This window comes from Pogona vitticeps, chromosome 3 (genome assembly GCF_051106095.1).
Source record: "Pogona vitticeps strain Pit_001003342236 chromosome 3, PviZW2.1, whole genome shotgun sequence".
Taxonomy (NCBI): domain Eukaryota; kingdom Metazoa; phylum Chordata; class Lepidosauria; order Squamata; family Agamidae; genus Pogona; species Pogona vitticeps.
The window spans coordinates 204,443,879-204,459,952 of NC_135785.1; the positions used below are offsets into that span (position 1 = coordinate 204,443,879).

The window sequence follows — 16,074 nt, forward strand, 5'->3', positions numbered from 1 at the left end:
ATTTGTAGCTACAAAAGCTACAAAGTGGCAAGGCAGTAGATCTGGGTGACATCTGCGTAGAGCAAATATAATATTTTGGCACAGTAAGAAAAAAAATGGTTCTTTAGTTTCTTTAATAATTGTCTTGACTCTCTCTGAAATTTAAAAATTTGGAGAAAGGCATGAGTGACCGCTAGTTTGAAATCTGGTAACGAACTCATAGATTAGCTAAAAATCTTTAGGCTAATCTTACTACTTTGCTGCCTTTATAAAGCCCTGAAAAGAATGATTCTTAACCATGTAATGAAAGTCATGGAACCACTTCTCATCCCACAGCAGGCTGGTTTTAGACCTGGGAAGAATTATACAGTGTAAATTCTATGTTTATAACATTTAGAATAGCTTTGAAACCAGAGAGATAATTGGGGTAGCCTTTGTTGATCTTTCAACTATTTATGACATTGTTTATCATCAAATACTATGGCAAAACCCCAGTAATCTAACTATGGATTATGAAGTAACTAAAGTAATAAAAATCCTTTAACAAAATCAGATTTTTCATCAACTTTCAAGAACAATGCAGCCAAAGGAAGAATGGTATACCTTAGGGCAGCATACTGGCTCCTATTTTGTTTAACATCTACACCAACAATCAACTGCTTGTGGAAGGATAGCAAAGATGGGGCCAGTCTGGTCTCCTGTGGGAGAGAATTCCAAAGTCTGGGAGCAGCAACAGAGAAGGTCCTCTCCTATGTCCCCATCAGATGCACCTGTGAAGGTGGCAGGACAGATTGAAAGGCCTCTCCTGATGATCTTAACACTCGAGCTGGCTCATAGTCGGAGATACAGTCTTTGAGATAGCTTGGACCCTGGTCATTTAGGGCTCTAAAGGTTAAACCTAGCAGTTTAAATTGTGCCCAGTAACTGATAAGCAGCCAGTGGAGCTGCTGTAACACATGTGTGTGTCTGGCTGCTGCGTTTTGGACCCATTGAAGTTTCTGACACTTTCCATCAGCAGCCCCACATGGAACACCTTACAGTAATTGGGCCGGGATGTAACTAGAGTGTGTATCACAGTGGCCAGATCAGATCTCTTGAGAAATGGACATAGTTGGGGCACTAGTTTCAATTGTGCAAATGCACTCCTGTCCACTGCTGAGACCTCAGCATCCAGGCTCAGGGATGAATCCAGGAGAATCCCCCCCAAGCTGTGCACCTGTTTTTTCAATAGGAGTGTAATCCCACCCAGTACCGGCTCCACCTCCTTCATGGATTGCTGCCTTGTCGTGGCGAAGGGGCTTGAGTAACTCAGAGAAGCTATGGGCTATGCCATGCAGGGACACCCAAGACGGACAGGACATCGTGGAGAGTTCCGACTAAACGCAATCCACCTGGAGTAGGAAATGGCAAGCCACTCCAGTATCTTTGCCAAGAACGCCCCATGATCAGAAACAAAAGGCTAAAAGATATGACGCTGGAAGATGGGCCCCTCAGGTTGGAAGGCGTCCAACATGCTACTGGGGAAAAGTGGAGGACAAATACAAGTAGCTCCAGAGCTAATGAAGTGGTTGGGCCAAAGCCGAAAGGACGCTCAGCTGTGGACGTGCCTGGAAGTGAAAGGAAAGTCCAATGCTGTAAAGAAAAATACTGCATAGGAACCTGGAATGTAAGATCTATGAACCTTGGGAAGCTGGAGGTGGTCAAACAGGAGATGGCAAGAATAAACATCGACATCCTGGGCATCAGTGAACTAAAATGGACAGGAATGGGCGAATTCAGCTCAGATGATTATCATATCTACTACTGTGGGCAAGAATCCCGTAGAAGGAATGGAGTAGCCCTCATAGTCAACAAAAGAGTGGGAAAAGCTGTAATGGGATACAATCTCAAAAATGATAGAATGATGTCAATACGAATCCAAGGCAGACCATTCAACATCACAATAATCCAAGTTTATGCACCAACCAGCATTGCTGAGGAGACTGAAATTGAACAGTTCTATGAAGATTTACAACACCTTCTAGAACTGACACCAAAGAAAGATGTTCTTCTCATTCTAGGGGACTGGAATGCTAAAGTAGGGAGCCAAGAGATAAAAGGAACAACAGGGAAGTTTGGCCTTGGAGTTCAGAACGAAGCAGGACAAAGGCTAATAGAGTTTTGTCAAGAGAATAAGCTGGTCATCACAAACACTCTTTTCCAACAACACAAGAGGCGACTCTATACATGGAAATCACCAGATGGGCAATATCGAAATTAGATTGATTATATTCTCTGCAGCCAAAGATGGAGAAGCTCTATACAGTCAGCAAAAACAAGACCTGGAGCTGACTGCGGTTCTGATCATCAGCTTCTCATAGCAAAATTCAAGCTTAGACTGAAGAGAGTAGGAAAAACCACTGGGCCACTCAGGTATAATCTAAACCAAATCCCTTATGAATACACAGTGGAAGTAAAGAACAGATTTAAGGAACTCAATTTGGTGGACAGAGTGCCTGAAGAACTTTGGATAGAGGCTCGTAACATTGTCCAGGAGGCAGCAACGAAAACCATCCCAAAGAAAAGGAAATGCAAGAAAGCAAAGTGGCTGTCCAACAAAGCCTTAGAAATAGCAGAGAGGAGAAGGGAAGCAAAATGCAAGGGAGATAGGGAAAGTTACAGAAAATTGAATGCAGACTTCCAAAGAATAGCAAGGAGAGACAAGAGGGCCTTCTTAAATGAACAATGCAAAGAAATAGAGGAAGATAACAGAAAAGGAAAGACCAGAGATCTGTTCAGGAAAATTGGAGATATTAGAGGAACATTTTGCACAAAGATGAACATGATAAAAGACAAAAATGGGAGGGACCTAACAGAAGCAGAAGACGTCAAGAAGAGGTGGCAAGAATACACAGAGGAATTACTGTATATCAGAAAGATTTGGATATCCCGTACAACCCAGACAATGTAGTTGCTGACCTTGAGCCAGACATCCTGGAGAGCGAAGTCAAGTGGGCCTTAGAAAGCCTGGCTAACAACAAGGCCAGTGGAGGTGATGGCATTCCAGTTGAACTATTTAAAATCTTGAAAGATGATGCTGTTAAGGTGCTACATTCAATATGCCAGCAAGTTTGGAAAACTCAACAGTGGCCAGAGGATTGGAAAAGATCAGTCTACATCCCAATCCCAAAGAAAGGCAGTGCTAAAGAGTGCTCCAACTACCGTACAATTGCACTCATTTCACACGCTAGCAAGGTTATGCTCAAAATCCTCCAAGGTACAGTAGGCTTCAGCAGTATGTGGACCGAGAACTCCCAGAAGTACAAGCTGGATTCCGAAGAGGCAGAGGAACTCGAGACCAAATTGCTAACTTGCGCTGGATTATACAGAAAGCCAGAGAGTTCCAGAAAAATATCTACTTCTGCTTCATTGACTATGCGAAAGCCTTTGACTGTGTGGACCACAGCAAACTATGGCAAGTTCTTAAAGAAATGGGAGTGCCTGACCACTTTATCTGTCTCCTGAGAAACCTATATGTGGGACAGGAAGCAACAGTCAGAACTGGTCATGGAACAACTGAGTGGTTCAAAATTGGGAAAGGAGTACGGCAAGGCTGTATACTGTCCCCCAGCTTATTTAACTTATATGCAGAATACATCATGCGGAAGGCTGGACTGGAAGAAACCCAAGCCGGAATTAAGATTGCCGGAAGAAATATCAACAACCTCCGATATGCAGATGATACCACTCTGATGGCAGAAAGTGAGGAGGAATTAAAGAACCTTGTAATGAGAGTGAAAGAGGAGAGTGCAAAAAACGGTCTGAAACTCAACATCATGGTCACTGGTCCCATCACCTCCTGGGAAATAGAAGGGGAAGATATGGAAGCAGTGTCAAATTTTATCTTCCTGGGCTCCATGATCACTGCAGATGGAGACAGCAGCCCTGAAATTAAAAGACGCCTTCTTCTTGGGAGGAAAGCGATGACGAATCTTGACAGCATCTTGAAAAGCAGAGACATCACCTTGCCAACAAAAGTCCGAATAGTCAAAGCTATGGTTTTTCCTGTCATGATGTATGGAAGTGAGAGCTGGACCATGAAGAAAGCAGACCGCCGAAGAATTGATGCCTTTGAATTGTGGTGCTGGAGGAGGCTCTTGAGAATCCCCTGGACTGCAAGGAGAACAAACCTATCAGTTCTAAAGGAAATCAACCCTGAGTGCTCACTGGAAGGACAGATCCTGAAGCTGAGGCTCCAGTACTTTGGCCATCTCATGAGAAGAAAAGACTCCTTGGAAGAAAACTTGATGTTAGGAAAGTGTGACGGCAAGAGGAGAAGGGGACGACCGAGGATGAGATGGCTGGACAGTGTCTGCGAAGCAACCAACATGAACTTGACACAACTCCGGGAGGCAGTAGAAGACAGGAGGGCCTGGCGTGCTCTGGTCCATGGGGTCACGAAGAGTCGGACACGACTAAACGACTAAACACACACACACCGGCTCCATCCCTATTCCTTGATCTGCTTTTTGACTCACCAGGAGTATCTCTGTCTTGTCTGGATTTAGTTTCAGTTTATTCAACCTCATCCAGCACATTATTGATACCAGGCACTGATCTAGAGCTGAAGTAGCTTCCTTGGATTTAGGTGGCAAGGAGAGGTAGAGTTGGATGTCATCTGCATACTGGTGGCTCCGAACCCAAAAAACTCTGGATAATCTCTCCCAGTGGTTTCGTGTAGATATTAAATAATATAGGAGATAAATAATAGGTTACAGCTGGCTGGACAGCCCAGTAAGTTAGGAAACTGGCTGTGGAGCCAGAGGTTGGGAGTTTGATTTCCATTGGGATTTGATTCCCACTACCAGGGTGACCCCCAGAAGAAGGGAATGGTAAACCACCTCTGAGTATTCTCTGCCTAGAAAACCTTAGAAAGGGTTTCTGGAAATCAATATTATTATTATTATTATTATTATTATTATTATTATTATTATTATTATTATTATTATTATTATTATTATTATTATTATTATTATTATTATTATTATTATTATTATTATTAAACATCAGGCACAGTCAATCAAAATTATTAAAACATTGACTGGTATTATATAACAGTGAAGTTGGCAGAACCAAAGTGAACCTGAGAAAATTAGGCTTTTGCAGCAGCACAGTCCTTTGCAAGGCCAGAGAACAACATACATCTTCTGACTTATGTTCTTCAACATGTGCCATGGAAGACTTGATGTTAGTCGCCCACAACATTTTTGGTGTTGCCTGTTAGTGGACTAAAATTATTTATTAATATACTGTGGTGCTTCTGATACAAATAAACACAAGTATTTACTTGAGATGGAAGTTAAGGTACAAGTGCGGTAGATTTATGGACCCATAATTTCTGTGATGAAAGATTGATCTGTGCTCTCAGTTTCTTTTCTTTGGGGAGTACGGGTTTCAATCAAAAGTTCTTGCTTTAAACCAAAGGTTTTCTCTCTTTCCCTATTTCTTGAGAATGTACTTCACCAACCTTTCCTCTTCATGCAGCAGAAAATGTTTAACAGATCAAACAGAGCCGCTGCCAAGATGGTAGCTGAGACATGAATGAGACTGTCTTCTCACAGTACTCCATGGCCACGGTATTTGATAGCTACAGAGAAAGTTAACAGCTCTGTATGCAGACCCTTATTTTGAAGAACAGGAAAGACATCTTACAAGGAAGCATTCTCAAGACACTCTTTGGGAAGGTTTGAGTAGATAAGAGAACACTCACAATTGCAACAGAAAACAGTCCAGTCAAATGAAACATCGTAAAGTTTATTAGACTGAAGGTGAGTAAAAAACAGGAACTTTTTATGTGGCTGCAATGAACAGAAATTCAGTGCTAGGTTTCCGAATTCAGACATAAGAGCAAGCAGCACTTGATTCCTGAAGTTGAAAGATAATTGCACAATTAGCTGCTCGAGGTCAATAATGCCAGTGCTGCATGTTTCTGAGATTTGAGATAATCAATTCAACCATCTGTAAAAGATACAAAGAAAGAAACAGAAAGTAGCATTGCAGCAGCATTTTAGTATTATAATGAACATCAGCAATATCATTATTCCTTTCCTTATACTAAATGGTACTGTACAAGCTTCTACTTTGATTACAGCTAATTACACCATTTTGCTATAAGTTACTAAGTCTGGTTATATATTTGGTTACACAATCACTTACATCTTTAAATGGAATCCAGTGTAAATTCATTTATAAATGTGCTTAGTAAAGAACTTTTAGGGAATAACCAAGGATGAAAACACACAAATTCAAAGTCAACCCGAAAAACCCACAACAACCATCAAAGCCAAGTATTTGATAAGATCAGACTGCTCCCAGATGCCCTTTTTGAATTAGCAAATCTGGCCCTATTGGCTTCTTTGTTCCAAGTCAATGAATATGGGTATGAATGAGATATAATCTTGTCTTACCATACTAGCATTCTGTGGATACTGCTGCCCCTAGATATAGAGAAGAAAAAGTAAAAGGAATTTAATTGATTTTAAACAAGCAGTTATTTGTTCCTGTAACCTATCTAGTATCTTTGCATATTGATACCATCTCTGATTGCAAAAATGTACATTAAGTGTCATCACACTAGCCTTGCTCACAACCCCCAAAGAGATAGGTTATCCATTATGAAAGAGAAAGCAGAATGTTATTGAAAACATATACATACTTGCAACACACACAAAGACACAGACACAGACACACCCTCATGTTAGATGTAGGAAATCCCCATTTTGTTGTTGTTTAGTCATTAGGTCATGGCTGACTCTTCGTGACCCCATGGACCAGAGCATGCCAGGCCCTCCTGTCTTCCACTGTCTCCCAGAGCTGGGTGAAATTCATGTTGGTAGCTTCGACGACACTGTCCAACCATCTCGTACTCTGTCGTCCCCTTCTCCTCTTGCCTTCACACTTTCTCAACATCAGGGTCTTTTCCAGGGAGTCTTCTCTTTTCCTTTAGAATGGAAATCCCCATTTAGTAAGGACTAAATGGGCTCTTGAGAGTCCCCAGGACTGGAAGGAGAACAAACTGCAAGTCCCCTGGACTGCAAGGAGAACAAACCTGTCCATTCTAAAGGAAATCAACTCTGAATGCTCACTAGAAGGACAGATCCTGAAGCTGAGACTCCAATTCTTTGGCCATCTCATGAGAAGACTCCCTGGAAAAGACCCTGGTGTTGGGAAAGCGTGAAGGCAAGAGGAGAAGGGGACGACAGAGGATGAGATGCTTGGACAGTGTCTGCGAAGCAACTAACATGAAATTGACCCAACTCAAGTAGGCAGTGGAAGACAGGAGGGCCTGGCGTGCTCTGGTCCATGGGGTCACGAAGTGTTGGACATGACTAAATGACTAAACAACAACAATTTATACTATTCTATTTATGTTTGGAAATCCTAAAGAATACTGAATAAAACTGAATACATAGGAGCCATAAGAGGCCCACCATAACTGATACTGTTCATCCAAGAAACATTCAACAACTTACATTGCCTGCATCTGTTCTTTATCTGATTGCTTACCAAAGTCTGCATATTGTACCTCATCTGGTGTCGATAAATCCTTCCAGCTACTCATTGGCCGTGATTTCAAGCAAATTCAAAGAAAGATTGGTTGGTAATACACACCGATATCAGAACAGTAATTAGAAGTATTGAAAAGGAGCAGTGTGACTGGTCTATTCCCTCATCACCAAAGGCAGATGAGTGGAAAGCATTTTATGAGGCAGCTGCACAGTCCACTGGATCCATGGATTTTCAGTCTCCCATTCCCAATGATAATGGTGCTGGCAAGGGTTAAGTGACTGAGGCCCATAGTGAGCATAGCCGAGTGCCAGTTTTGTCCCATCTGGTGCAACAGATTAGCTTTGGATTCAGTGGGTGCAATTCAAATCCCACTCCTTACCCAGAAATCTGCTCATTTGGGGCAGTTCTGCTTCCTGTTGGCACCTGCATGCCATTCCCTGTAGTGGTGATCCTCTCTACTGCCAGAAGTCAGCAGAAGCACAGTAATACTGTACATTATTCTAATTTTGAAAATTAGATTTGTACTGCCAGTTCCATCCGATGCGGTAAATATGTATCCAGGGTATACTGCTTCAGAAACTAGGCAGGAGCTCATATGATTGAATGCTTTTCTCTCAGTATAAAAAAATAACACCTTGCACACAGAAAACTAATGTTAACAGGAAGACATATTGAACCCTTCTTCTAGTATTCAATATGAATGGTTTCTGCATTCATCTGTTGAAGAATACCAGTTACCATATGTCCTAGTAATTACCGTGTTTCCCCAGAAATAAGACAGGGTCTTATATTAATTTTTGATCCAAAAAATACATTAAGGCTTATTTTCACAGGATTTTTTTAATGTACTGTGTTATTCAAATACAGTCATGTCATCTTCTTCTGGCTGCTGCACAATGGTGGAGGGCAGGGCTTCATTTAACTAGGGCTTATTTGGGGCTTATATTACAAGCATCCTGGAAAATCATATTAGGGCTTATATTCAGGTCAGGTGTCATTTTCGGGGAAACAGGGTACTTTGTACAAATTCACTTCTTTCCGAGTATTATGCATTCATGGGAAAGTGTTGTGCTCTTTATTTATACATAATTTCCAAGATACTAATGTAATATTTGAATAAACTGTCATATTATTTTTGAGCATCTTTACTCAGATGTTGGCCCTGCTAAGTTTATTGGGACTTGTAAAATAATAAATATACTTTGCATTCTAAATATACTTTGGATTGTAAACTGTAGTGTACATTCTGAAATAGAATTCAACTGTGGTAATTAAGACTCGTTTCTTGATATTAAAATCAGGGGAGGCCTAATGATTCATTGTTCATCAATTATGGGCCTTGCCAACATGATGGCACAACATTCACTCAAATTAAACACTAAAGGAATATTTAAAGAAACCATATGGCTCTACTTCGAAAGTTGTTAAATGACAAATTGAACACATTGACGTGTCCTCGTTATCTATGAAACAGATGAAGCACCTCAAATGAATGTGTGTGTGTGGTGTGTGTGTTTCCCAACAAATTACATCTAATAGACGCCGTTTTAATTGCTATCAGGAAACAGGAATTCTTGTTGGTAACATGAGGAGGGAGGGGGGAAAACACTGGAATGGATAGCTTCTTTATGGACTGGCTGTGAGGTGCTTGGATTTCTTTTTTCTTAACACAGAAAGCAAACAGGGAGTTAATTATACCACCATGACTAGATAGAAACCGAGCACTGTAAACAGCCGTTAAACTCTTGCTGAAAGGGAAAAGCTTTCATCTTGGGAACAGAAAGTCCTCCAAAGCCTGCAGTAGGAAGGTAAATATTCAGTGTGAAACCCCATTAAAGTGGCAAGTGGCAATCTGAAAAAAACAGGTAGATAATGCATCCAATAGTGCTGCTTAGCTAATACTGTAGTAAACCATCTGGACTTATTTTATCCCCCAGCTAAGTATTTACTATGCAAAACAGAGCTGTTATTTTTCCATCTTCCCCCATTGTCGTCTTCCTTTGCCATTCTCTGGGAGTGGCTATGTTGATTAACAATGTTTAAGAGCAGGGCTAGCCCTAGACCTTTGTGGGGCCGAAGATAAACGGCAAGATGTAACTCTTCAGCTATTCCAAGCTTGGAACTCTTACTTGTTTTTGGTTGGAACCTCACAGAATCCCCCACCCAACACAATGTCACCAGGTTGGCTGGGGGATTCTGGGAGCTATCATCCTTAAAGGCAAGTTCCAAGCTCCGCCCATTCCACATACAGAAGCCAACAGGACTGGATGATGAAAGCTTGGGACAGTATCTTCTGTTACACATGAGGGCAGCTGGGGACTGAGGGCAGGGTACACAGTAGACAATTGCTCTCCAGCACATCAGCACCACATTCTTCTGCAACATCCACTATTTGTAGAAACTGTTTTATTCTGCCAAGTGTAATAATTTCTGCCATTCTACATATAACTTATAATTTACATTAAAATTATATCATACTGAAAGCACAGAAAATAAGATACAGAATATATTACCACATTCTTACCAATAACTTGTCAAATGATGCCACACACCTATGGTGGTAAGAAGGGAATATCAACACGAGAACTGAATTTCTACCCTGTCTTACCATGCTAAGAATGGAAAATCATCTGTTGTTGGGATAGCAAGACAGAATAGAAAATCAAGTCTCATTTAACTGAACTAATAACAGTTTGATTCCCCTTCCAAACCAACGGAAATCATGATAAACCTTATCCGAGTTCAGCACGATAATCAATATATAACTTCTGGTTTTAGTACAGGGTGGCTGATCAGTGTTTTTCTCCATGTAAAAATGATTTCTCATCTATTTTCCAAATACTCAGGCATCATATTTTCCAAAGTGATTTTCACAGCCATGGCTTGCACAGCAATTAATTGCTTCCTCTTGAAGCTTTAAGTAAGAGTGAGCTTCAAATCAAGGATGGTGTCTATTAAATTTAATTAAGTTCTCATGCCGCTCCATGGCAAAAAAAGAGCACGGTTAAAGGGCGGGCGCTAATTGAGAGCAGATTCTGTGCAAGAAGTGGGGGAGCTCTTGTGATAAATGCAGATACCGTTACAAATATACGGTCTGATTCAAAGCACTTGTTTTCTTCTCATGACTTTTGAAAAAAATCTGTGGTGAAGGAGAGCCAGTGGGGTGATTCCACCGACAAAACTGCTTCTGGTAGCAGAACTGGGAGAACAGCAGACCTTCCTCCCTTCTGCAGCCCCCCTGTATCTTCAACATATGCTCTCGGAAACTAGCAAAAAACTCTCTAGGGCAGGTCTTTGGGTAGTGAAAGGGATGCAGCACAGAGAGAAGAGGAAGAAAATCCCATTGAGTTACAGCTGATCCCCAGAATGACGCTGGATTTTGACCCAGACTTGTTGTACATGAAGCTAGGTGCTTTTGTTAGTATGTAACAAGCAATATTGTTTTCTATATTCTACGTTCCACATAAGATTGTGTGCTGATGACGATGCTTTGTTTGACTTCCAAGACTTGGCTATAACTTGCCAGACTGTCACCAACGGAAAAGCAAGGGCTTCTTTGTGTGGTCCATCAAAGAGTGAAATTGATGCGGTTCAGAGTCATGCCATGCATTGCAATGAACTAATTACATTATAGATCTTCATCCTAAATTCATACACGTGGAAGGATGAGGGTGGATAAAAATCAATGATTTTTTAAGAAATCAAATTGATTTAAATCACAATTTAAACCACGGTTTAATTTTTAAAAAAAGATCCTTGTATCCTAACCTTTGCTGCTGATTCCTTGCTATGCATCACTGCCTGGCTAGGCTTCTTGAGTTTTTATTTTTTGTTTGCTTTTGTTTTGGCCTTCTGATACTGGTGGTCTGGCTTTATTCATTTATTTTATTATTTATTTAAAATATATGTACCCTGCCCTTCTCCTTCAACAGGATCCAAGGTGGTTTACAAAACTGAAAGACAATATTTGATGTTGAAAACAATGAGTATACAACAATGGTTAACCTCATTAAAAGGTAATCTTTAAAGGTAAAAGCAAAAACAAATACTGTATATTTATATTTGTATGTATGTATATATATGTGTGTGTGTGTATATATATATGTACACATACACACACACACATATATACATACATACATATAGATAGATATATACATATATACATACATATATATACATATACACACACACACACACACACACACACACACACACACACACATATGTATATACATATATGTGTATATGTATAAACAGTAATGCATAACAATGCATTTTTTAAAAAAATCACACACAGCCAGTTACTATGGGAAGACATGTTTAAAGCGAAAAGTATTTGCCTGCTTGTGAAATGATAGCAAAGATGGGGCCAGGCTGACCTCTTGTGGGAGGGAGTTCCAAAGTCTGGGAGCAGCAACAGGGATGGCCCTCTCCTGTTCCCATGAGATGCACCTATGAAGATGGTAGGACCGAAGAAAAGGACTCTCCCGATGATCTTAACACACAAGCCGACTCATAATATGGTGTTTGTGATCATTTGGGCCCAGACCATTTAGGTCTTTATGAGTTAAAACCAGCACTTTGACAGTGGATCCCAAAATAGTCTTCCGCATAATGACAATGTCATTTTTGCACTAAATTTTAATGAATATATCAGGAAATGGGTGTTTTTTTTACTAATCACTGATTTTTTTGCATATATTCTGATATTTGACTTAATATATGAAATGTGTGTACATATTTTTAATATCATGTAGCATGCTGCGGATGGGAGGGACACGTTTTTGAAAAAATAGAATTACAGTGGTGCCTCGCTTAGTGACATTAATCCATTCTGGAAAAAAATGTTGCTAAGCGATTTCATCGCTAAGCGATATTAAAAAGCCCATAGAAACGCATTAAAATGCAATTAATGCGTTCCTATGGGCTTAAAAACTCACCTTTAAGTGAAAATCCTCCATGAGGCGGCCATTTTCGGTGCCTCTAAAACGAGGAAAAACAGTGGGTGGCCATTTTGTTTTTCCGGTGGCCATTTTGAAACCGCTGATCAGCCGTTAAAAAAGGGTCGCTTTGCCATGATCGCTTCCCCATGATCATGGCAAAGCGAAAAACCCCCATAGGGACCATCACAAAGCGCTCGCTTTTGCAATTGCAAACAGTTAGTCGCTAAGCGACTGCATCACTCAATGGAGCAATCGCTATGCGAGGCACCACTGTAGTACCATGGCTAGTACCACAAGTACTAGACAGGAACACTGGATTAAGTTTCAGCACAATGGAGAGCAGCCCATAACTGCAGCACAGTTGAGATGGGTTATCATAGCACTGACCTACACGGTCAATTCACAGGGCTTGATACGTAGGGTCATTGTTGCTGTTTAGTCATTAAGTCATGGCTGACTCTTCGTGACCCCATGGACCAGAGCATGCCAGGCCCTCCTGTCTTCCACTGTCTCCTGGAGCTGGGTCAAATTCATGTTGGTAGCTTCGATGACACTGTACAACCATCTCATCCTCTGTCGTTCCCTTCTCCTCTTGCCTTCACACTTTCCTAACATCAGGGTCTTTTCAAGGGAGTCTTATCTTCTCATGCGATGGCCAAAGTATTGAAGCCTCGGCTTCAGCATCTGTTCTTGTCCTTCCAGTGAGCACTCAAGGTTGATTTCCTACAGAATCGGTAGGTTTGTTCTCTTTGCAGTCCAGGGGACTCTCAAGAGTCTCCTCCAGCACCACAGCTCAAAAGCATCAATTCTTTGGCGGTCAGCCTTCTTTATGGTCCAGTTCTCACTTCCATGCATCGCTACTGGAAAAACCATAGCTTTGACTATGTGGACCTTTGTCAGCAAGGTGATTCTCTGCTTTTTAAGATGCTGTCTAGGTCTGTCATTGCTTTCCTCCCAAGAAGCAGCCGTCTTTTAATTTCGGGGCTGCTGTCACCATCTGCAGTGATCATGGAGCTTAAGAAAGTAAAATCTGTCACTGCCTCCATATCTTCCCCCTTCTATTTGCCATGAGGTGATGGGACCGGTGGCCATGATCCTAGTTTTTTTGAAGTTGAGCTTCAGACCATTTTTTGCACTCTCCTCTTTCACCCTCATTACAAGGTTCCTTAAGTCCTCCTCACTTTCTGCCATCAGAGTGGTATCATCTGCATATCTGAGGTTGTTGATATTTGTTCCGGCAATCTTAATTCCGGCTTGGGATTCCTCCAGTCCAGCCTTTCGCATGATGTATTCTGCATATAAGTTAAATAAGCAGGGAGACAAAATACAGCCTTGTTGTACTCCTTTCCCAATTTTGAACCAATCAGTTGTTCCATATCCAGTTCTATCAAAAACAAAATGAAAATTTAAAAAGACAAAAATGTAGTGGCACTGTTATATTTTGATATGATCTTTTATTTTTTGACAAATCCGCTCTCGCAGACATAGTTAGAGAGAGAGAGATAACATGGCAAACATTTATGCATGGCACCAAACTACAGAAATCATGTTTGGTTAATTGGTTGGTAAGAAGGTAAGTGGGTATTTAACTGTGGTTGCCTGCTTCTCTTGGATGTTTGGGCAGTGTGGCAAGGAATGCTTTTCAGAGTGTCCCTACTCACTGGAATCTGAGTCCCAACTGTCAGACTCACAGGGCAGTGGTTCCTCCTGAGAGATCATGTGAACAGAATCAAGGCAAAGAATCCTAGTTCAAGAAGATCAGAGACCAGTTATTGTAAGCTCAGAGTTGTTGTGACTGGATACCTCTGGATACGATTGCTCTTGGGCCTGGGCCATGCCAGCTGACGTGGTTTATTGATGGATGATGTGGTTTAGTAATAAACCCTTCTTTTTAAAAAACCCTCTAAATTTGTTTAGTAATAAAACGTTTTTCTTTGAACTGAAAGACAGACTTCTTTATTTTATTTCCTATGTTTGACTGGCATAGAAGACATAATCATTTATTTGCAACCACAACTGAAAGATGTTCAACTTTTTAAAAAGAGATTGATCTATTCCACCAAAGAGGGCCATTTAGAGGTCCACTGAACATTCTCATTCTCTTCAGTGGGATTCAGGCTAAGTAAAGTCTTACATGCATTTACCTGAGAGTGGCCAAAATCATACTGCTTAGTGTAGTAAATTGCACTGATGAAAGGCCATTTAATTAATGAGAATTTGGTGAGTCAACTCCATAAGTTCCATTGACTCAGATGGACCTACTGTAACTGCAACTTACTATGCTAAAGTAGGGAATCTAACTGAACTCTGTGGAAATTATTTCTGAGTAGACATGCATTTAATGGCACTCTCAGTTCTTAAAGAGCTAGGTTGAGCAGTGGATATGTTGGTAGAATTTTATTGTCACTGTTAATATAATTGCAATGAGAAATACTTCACTTAGTAATAATTTGCAGTTTATTAAGATGTTCCTTCCAAATTATCAGTCCTACTCCCCAGTCCTATACTCACAGGTGACTAGCAACAGAATGGCTTAAAATGGGCACTGTTATTTTTTTCCATCATAAATATTTCAGAAAATATTATAAAATGTTTTCACATTTGAATATATTCTTGAATAGAAATGGCACAGCTTCTGACAGAAGTATAGTCTCCAAATCCTGCAAAGTACTAGTTCCCCTCTATTCAGTACTGGTTAGGCCTCATCTTGAGTACTGTGTCCACATTGCAAGAAAGTTGTTGACAACTTGGAACAAGTTCAGAGGAGGGCAACAAGGATGATCAGGGGGCCTGTAAACCAAGCCCTATGAGGAAAGACTGAAAGAACTGGGCATGTATAGTCTTGAGAAAAGAAAACTGAGTGGAGATATGATAGCACTTTTCAAATACTTGAAAGGCTGTCATACAGAGAAGGGGCAGGATCTGTTCTTGATCATCCCTGAGTGCAGGACTCATAACAATAGGCTCAAGTCAAAGGAAGCCAGATTTTTGTTGAATATCAGGAAAATCTTCCTAACGGTTAGAGCACTATGATAATGGAACCAATTACCTCAATAAGCAATGAGTGCTCTAACACTGGAGGGATTCAAGAGAAATTTAGACAACCACCTGGCAGATGTCCTTAGATTTGTATTCCTGCATTGAGCAGAGGATTGGACTCAATGGTTTATAGGCCCAACTTCACGATTCATGGTTCTATATACTTTCACTTCATTATAACACAAGCAGTTCTTTTCATTTAAAAAGAGAACCAAAACCTGATGCAGTGACAAGTAAAATTTTGCTCATTGGTTTATAAGGATGTTTGTGTCAAGCTAAACCATATAGATAATAATGAAGTATCTTTCGTGACAGACAAAGGTCTTAACACCAAGAAGGGCTGATTAAGGTAATGGCTATTTAATAGCTACCAATGAAAATGTGTGCCTTTTACAACAAGGAAAGGATCTTAACCACTGTCTGTTAACAGATGCATGAAACCATATGAACTCCTTTTCACTTCGTTAGTTTTTACTGCATCTCCCTAGAACAGTGACTAATCCTCTTTAAATGAACAACATCAGAGTCTTTGATTTGATACATACAACATATATTCACGAAA

At 40.6% G+C, this 16,074-nt stretch overlaps 1 long non-coding RNA gene across 1 annotated transcript in view; it reads right to left on the minus strand.

Moving 5' to 3' along the window:
• Positions 1-6,440: 6,440 nt before the first annotated feature.
• Positions 6,441-16,074, minus strand: part of LOC140705666 (uncharacterized) — a 36,585-nt gene continuing 26,951 nt past the window's right edge. The window contains exon 3 of the long non-coding RNA XR_012085114.2: positions 6,441-13,765. This is a non-coding gene — a long non-coding RNA (uncharacterized LOC140705666). The remainder of the gene's footprint in view (positions 13,766-16,074) is intronic.